We start from the raw sequence: 6,498 nt of genomic DNA on the forward strand, positions 1-6,498 counted from the left end.
ACAGTTGTCTAGAACATTGGTTAGGCCACAGTTGGAAAACTGCGTGCAGTTCTGGTCGCCACATTACCAGAAGGATGTGGATGATTTAGAGAGGGTGCAGAGGAGGTTCACCAGGATGTTGCCTGGTATGGAGGGTGCTAGCTATGAAGAAAGGTTGAGTAGATTAGGATTGTTTTCGTTGGAAAGACGGAGGTTGAAGGGGGACTTGATTGAGGTGTACAAAATTATGAGAGGTATATACAGGTTGGATAGCAACAAGCTTTTTCCAAGAGTGGGGGTGTCAATTACAAGGGGACACGATTTCAAGGTGAGAGGAGGAAAGTTTAAGGGAGGTGTGCGTGGAAAGTATTTTACGCAGAGGGTGGTGGGTGCCTGGAACTCTTTGCCAGCGGAGCTGGCAGAGGCGGGCACGATAGCGTCATTTAAGATGCATCTAGACAGATATATGAACGGGCGGGGAACAGAGGGAAGTAGATCCTTGGAAAATAGGCGCCAGGTTTTGATGAAGGATCTGGATCGGCGCAGGCTGGGAGGGCCGAATGCTTGTTCCTGTGCTGTAATTATCTTTGTTCTTTGTTCTTTGTGAAGAGTTTCCACTCAATGTTTGGGAAGTTGAAGTCACCCATGACTACTACCCTGTGATTTCTGCACCTTTCCAAAATCTGTTTCCCAATCTGTTCCTCCACATCTCTGCAACTATTTGGGGCCTACAGAAAACTCCCAACAAGGTGACCCCTCCTTTCCTGTTTCTGACTTCAACCCATACTACCTCAGTAGGCAGATCCTCCTCGAACTGCCTTTCTGCAGCTGTTGTACTATCTCTAATTAGCAATGCCACCCCCCACCTCTTTTACCACCCTCCTTAATCGTATGGAAACATCTATAACCAGGGACCTCCAACATCCATTTCTGCCCCTCTTCTATCCAAGTTTCTGTGATGGCCACCACATCGAAGTCCCAAGTACCGATCCTTGCCTTAAGTTCACCCACCTTATTCCTGATGCTTCTTGCGTTGAGGTATACACACTTCAACCAATCTCCGTGCCTGCAAGTACTCTCCTTTGTCAGTGTTCCCTTCCCCACTGCCACACTACACGCTTTGGCGTCCTGAATATCGGCTACCGTAGTTGCTGGACTACAAATCCGGTTCCCATTCCCCTGCCAAATTAGTTTATACCCTCCCGAAGATTACTAGAAAACCTCCCTCCCAGGATATTGGTGCCCCTTTGGTTCAGATGCAACCCATCCTGCTTGTACAGGTCCCACCTCCCCCAGAATGCACTCGAATTATCCAAATACCTGAAGCCCTCCCTCCTACACCATTCCTGCAGCCACGTGTTTAACTGCACTCTCTCCCTATTCCGAGCTTCGCGATCACGTGGCATCGGCAACAAACCAGAGATGACAACTCTGTCTGTTCTGGCTTTTAACTTCCAGCCTTAACCCGTTTATTACCTCCACACCCTTTTTCCTACCTACGTCGTTGATAGCAATGTGCACCACGACTTCTGGCTGTTCACTCTCCCCCTTAAGGATCCTGAAGACACGATACGAGACATCCCTGGCACAGGCACCCGGAAGGCAACATACCTTCTGGGAGTCTCGCTCGCGACCACAGAATCTCCTATCTATTCCCTTAACCATTGAATCTCCTATTACAATTGCTTTTCTCTTCTCCCCCTTCCCTTCTGAGCCCCAGACCCAGACTCAGTGCCAGAGAGCTGGCCGATAAGGCCTTCTCCCGGTAGGTCATTCCCCCCTCCCCCCCACACACCCCTCCCCCCACCCCCCCCCCCCCCCCCGCAACAGCATCCAAAATGGTATACTTGTTTTGAAGAGGAACGGCCACGAGGGATCCCTGCACTGTCTGCCTGTTTGTTTTCTTTCTTCTGACTGTAATCCAGCTACTCTTTTCCTGTACCTTGGGTGTGCTTACCTCCCTGTAAATATTCTCTCTTGTCCCCTCTGCCTCGCGGATGATCCGAAGTTCATCCAGCTCCAGCTCCAGTTCCCTGACACGGTCTCTGAGTAGCTGGAGTTGGGTGCACTTCCCTCAAGTACAGTCAACGTGGACACCGGTGGTATCCCTCACCACCCACATCCTACAGGATGAGCATGTAACTGCCCTAGCCTCCAACCCTTCTTACCTTACAGAATATAGCTGCCCTGTGGATCAACTGGACTTCCGGCCTCTGACTCTGCTCCCAGCCAGCAGCAGACTCTATAAACTCCTGGTTCCGTTCTCGCTCTTTGCTGAAATGAAATTAAAGGAGCACCTTACTAACTCCTCGTCTAACTCTCTCAGTCACCAAACACTCACTGTAGCAGTCAAATGCACCAAATTCATCACTCAGAGCAAACAAAGTGTGCACTGTAGCTGGATCACTTTTATACTGTGAAGCTAGCCTCTGGAGACTGGCCTAATCCAATTAGCTAATTAATAAGCTCCAGCTGCAAGTACCTACAAGTCGAACCTTTGTTTAAAGCTTGTTGAAAATTCACCTTCTCAACCAAACAGGAACTTTTAAGTTAATTAACTAAATTAAAGAAAGACTAGACTTTAGGTCAAAATTAACCCTTATACACCCTCAGTCACGAAACTCTCACTATAGCACGCAAATGCACCAAATTCAGAACTCAATGAAGAACGCCTCCAGTGGACAAACAGGAGGAACTTCATTCAGTGGAGGCGGCAGAGTAGCATTCTGGAAGAGGTCAACTGAGTCACCTCGACTGTACTGTGGGCAGCCGAAGAACAGGTGTCAAGGAGCGGTTAAGCGCCAGACACGCCCCTCCCTACTTTTCCTCCAAACTGCTCCAGCGTTCAGGCAATGGCACCATATCGATCGCACAGGTGTTAAAAAGTGCTTTGCAGGGCTCGTCCGGGATTGGAACCCGGGACCTCCGGCATATTATCGCAGCAGAATTGCCTACGTGAGAATCGCCAAAGCGAGAATCATGCCCTTAGACAAACACCTGGTGATCAACGTACAGCTGAAACAATCTTACCATTACTTCCCAACCGAAGCTTAGTTTATTAACTCATGGGCTTCTTAATTCCTGTTGAATTTGGTTTGGTTGTTAAAGTAAAATCCAAATAAACTATTTTTTGTCCCTTGCATATCGGGATCATTGCGTCAATTTGGTTCTTTCTGGTTTGTTGGCCTCCACTGCGAACAGAACAATAGACATCCGGGACCAATCTTTATAAATAGGAGCGTCGAGCACATTCTTCATAATGCAGATTCTTCATAAAATCCTGAAAGAGAATTGGAAAATGTTGGATTACTCGGCTGGTCTGGCAACATCTGTGGAGAGAGAAAGAGAGTTACAGTTCCGAGTCAAGTATGACCCTGCTTCTCATACTCTGTTTCCCTCTCTACAGATGCTGCCAGGCCTGCTGGAATTTTCCAGCATTTTCTGTTTTTATCACGGGACTACCGCCAGCTCTCGGCGACCAAGGTGGACACGGTGGGCGGAATGGATTTCGCCTGATCTGTAACTATTCAACGATTCTCTAAACGAGAGTGTAAGATCTGATCAAAGTGAAGTATCCAATTGGAGAGTTGCATCCTGGAGATTGGAATCTGTCTCCACAGCTGCTTCCGGTGCTGCTTTCACAGACAAGTAGCCGAAGAACCCCTCCAGTGGACAAACATGAGGAAATTCATCCAGTGGAAGCGGCAGAGGAGGATTCTGGAAGAGGTCAACTGGGTCACCTCGACTGTACTGTTGGCAGCCGAAGAACTGGCGTGAAGAAGTGGTTAAGCTCTAAACATGACCCTCGCTCCCTCCCTCCCTTTCCTCCAAACTACTCCCGCGTTCAATCAATGGCACCATATCGATCGTACAGATTTTAAAAAGCTATTTACACAGTCCGCAATCTGAACCCGGGATGTCTCTCATTTTATGGCAGCAGAAGATCCTAACCGAGAATCATACCACTAGACCAACGAGCCAGCCGGTGGTCAGCGTGCCGCTGACACCATTTTACCATTACCTCCCAAGCAAAATGTATTTTATCAACTCAATGGGCTTCCTAATTCCTGTTCAATTTGGTTTGGTTGTTAAAGTAAAACGAAAGAAACTCTTTTTTGTCCCTTGCTTTTCTTATCGGGATCATTGGGTCAATTTGGTTCTTTCTGGTTTGTTGGCCTCCGCTGCGAACAGAACAATAGACATCCGGGACCAATCTTTATAAATAGAAGCGTCGAGCACAAGGGCAATGCCGCTATGGAGATTCTTCATAAAATCCTGAAAGAGAAATATAAAATGTTGAATAACTCGACTGGTCTGGCAACGCCTGTGGAGAGAGAAAGTTACAGTTCCGAGTCCAGTATGACTGCCTCCCATTCTCGGTTTCCCTCTCAGTCAATGTCTGGTACTGTATGTGAGGGTGGGATTCAGTCTCTATCAGACATTGGTACTGAATGTCAGTGTGGAAATCTTTCTGTATTTATCAATGACAATTCTTGTTTGGGAAACGTGAGGTTAATACGTAACATCAGCACTGCTGTAACAGATAGAGAAAGACACACAGAAAGAGACTATCAGGATACACACAGTGACACACAGAAAAGGTGCAGTGCAAACCAGCAAGATACTGAGATGGAGAAATTGGGTATTTAGGAAAATGTGTTTTCTGCTGCACACAGAGAGGCCCTGTTTGTAAATGTATATCCTGCTGTGTAACCGTGCTCTCTGCTGTGTGACTGTTCTGTCTGTCGTGGAACAGTGACTCTGCCGGTGACAGATCTGCACTGAGGTTGTGTCAAATCATTCCCTGTTGTGTAAATGTGTTCCCGGTTGTGGAAATCGATCCTTTCTGCGCCATGACGGAGACAAAATCTCAAATCCTGATTTATTCAATCTTGTCACCAAGGGTTAGTTCACACACCTGGATTCCCAGTCAAGCGACATAACCTTGAGTTTTTGTTATGAAGACAGTTAATTCAGTATGAATATTTTAAGATACTAATATGGAAGCGCCCAACGTGGGCTCGAACCCACGACCCTGAGAATAAGAGTCCCATGCTCTACCGACTGAGCTATCCGGGACGGTGCTGCACTATCTATTAAACCTATTCTTGCAGAGTAGCGTCGGTGCTCATTCGGAGGGTCAGTGTTGACTCGTTGGGTCGAATGGCCTCCTTCTGCGCTGGAGATTTTACGATTCGATGATACAAAGAGGTTGATGCGGCGGACTCCTTCTGCCATACCGCCCACTCCTGACACCATGTAGAAATGCTGCTCTCTCAATGACTGGCGACCAAGGTCTTGTAATAAAAAATAATTAAATTAATAATTGAGCAGCCCCTCCTGGCTTGTGCTCTGACTGCGATCCGGGGAGAGCTGCTCGAATCCAGACACCTGATCATGTTAGTTCCGTCATCAGGTCATCACGTGACCTTTCGGCCTGCACAGGTCTCCTTCTGTGCCGTAATTTCTAGATTCCATCATTTTAATTTTCTTCCAGACTGGAAGTGTGGTCTTGTTCCATTTGAATTTCTAATATATTTCCAATGTAACTGATGTTGTTACACAAACAATTCAATCAGTGGAATTGTGCGTTTAGGGAGTTGAGATTTTCGAGTCTCTCAAGGCTTCTCTCCAAATCCAATGGCCATTTTCCACGAAGATTCAACCCCTCCTCACATAAACACTATTACAACATAGAAAAATACGGCACAGAACAGGCCCTTCGGCCCACAATGTTGTGCCGAACCTTTGTCCTAGATTAATCATAGATTATCATTGAATTTACAGTGCAGAAGGAGGCCATTCGGCCCACCGTGTCTGCACCGGCCGACTATTGGTCGCTTGAATGGAATAACTTCCTGGAGTGATTCCAGGCTGGTTTTAGAATGTATTCCATCGACCAAATTACTAATGAATGACGCATTGAACGTAGCTGCGATGGCCGAGTGGTTAAGGCGTTGGACTTGAAATCCAATGGGGTTTCCCCGCGCAGATTCGAATCCTGCTCGCAGCGACTGTGATTCGAATTGTTTCTTCAACTCCCCGCACAAGCCGCTGACTCGAAAATTAATGCTTTTTCCGATTGTTTGTAAAGAAGCGGTTTGAACGTTAATCAAGTTCTGTCAGATACTTAACATTTTTGGGGGGGACTGAACGAAATATTCAGATGAATCAGGAACTCACACCCAAAACAACAATCAGTAAATAATAACATTTCCTGCAACGTTCGGAAGGAGAAGCAGCAACGGCAGCGAATGGAAACGTGGTTTGGTTTCATTCAGCTTAATGGATTTCTGGGTAAAAAGATCGTGGTAGAAATGGAACATATTTTATCTCTCTATCTGTTTCTTTGTTTCTTTCTCTCTCCCTCACTCATTGATTTTGTGCTTCTCCGGGGACTGATTGGATACACAGCGAAACTCAGCCCCATCTCATTCCAACTCTTTTGGACCAACACGTCCTGGTGATGGACGGTCTTGAATCAGTGGAAGAATCGACAACCTATTCCATTCTTGGCTC

At 46.7% G+C, this 6,498-nt stretch overlaps 1 non-coding gene across 1 annotated transcript; it reads left to right on the forward strand.

Annotated features, from left to right (window-relative positions):
* Nucleotides 1–5,910: 5,910 nt before the first annotated feature.
* On the forward strand, nucleotides 5,911–5,992 carry trnas-uga (transfer RNA serine (anticodon UGA)). Its single transcript has one exon. It is a non-coding gene; the product is annotated as a tRNA-Ser (tRNA).
* Nucleotides 5,993–6,498: the final 506 nt, after the last annotated feature.

Source organism: Scyliorhinus torazame, chromosome 24, assembly GCF_047496885.1.
Source record: "Scyliorhinus torazame isolate Kashiwa2021f chromosome 24, sScyTor2.1, whole genome shotgun sequence".
Lineage (NCBI taxonomy): Eukaryota > Metazoa > Chordata > Chondrichthyes > Carcharhiniformes > Scyliorhinidae > Scyliorhinus > Scyliorhinus torazame.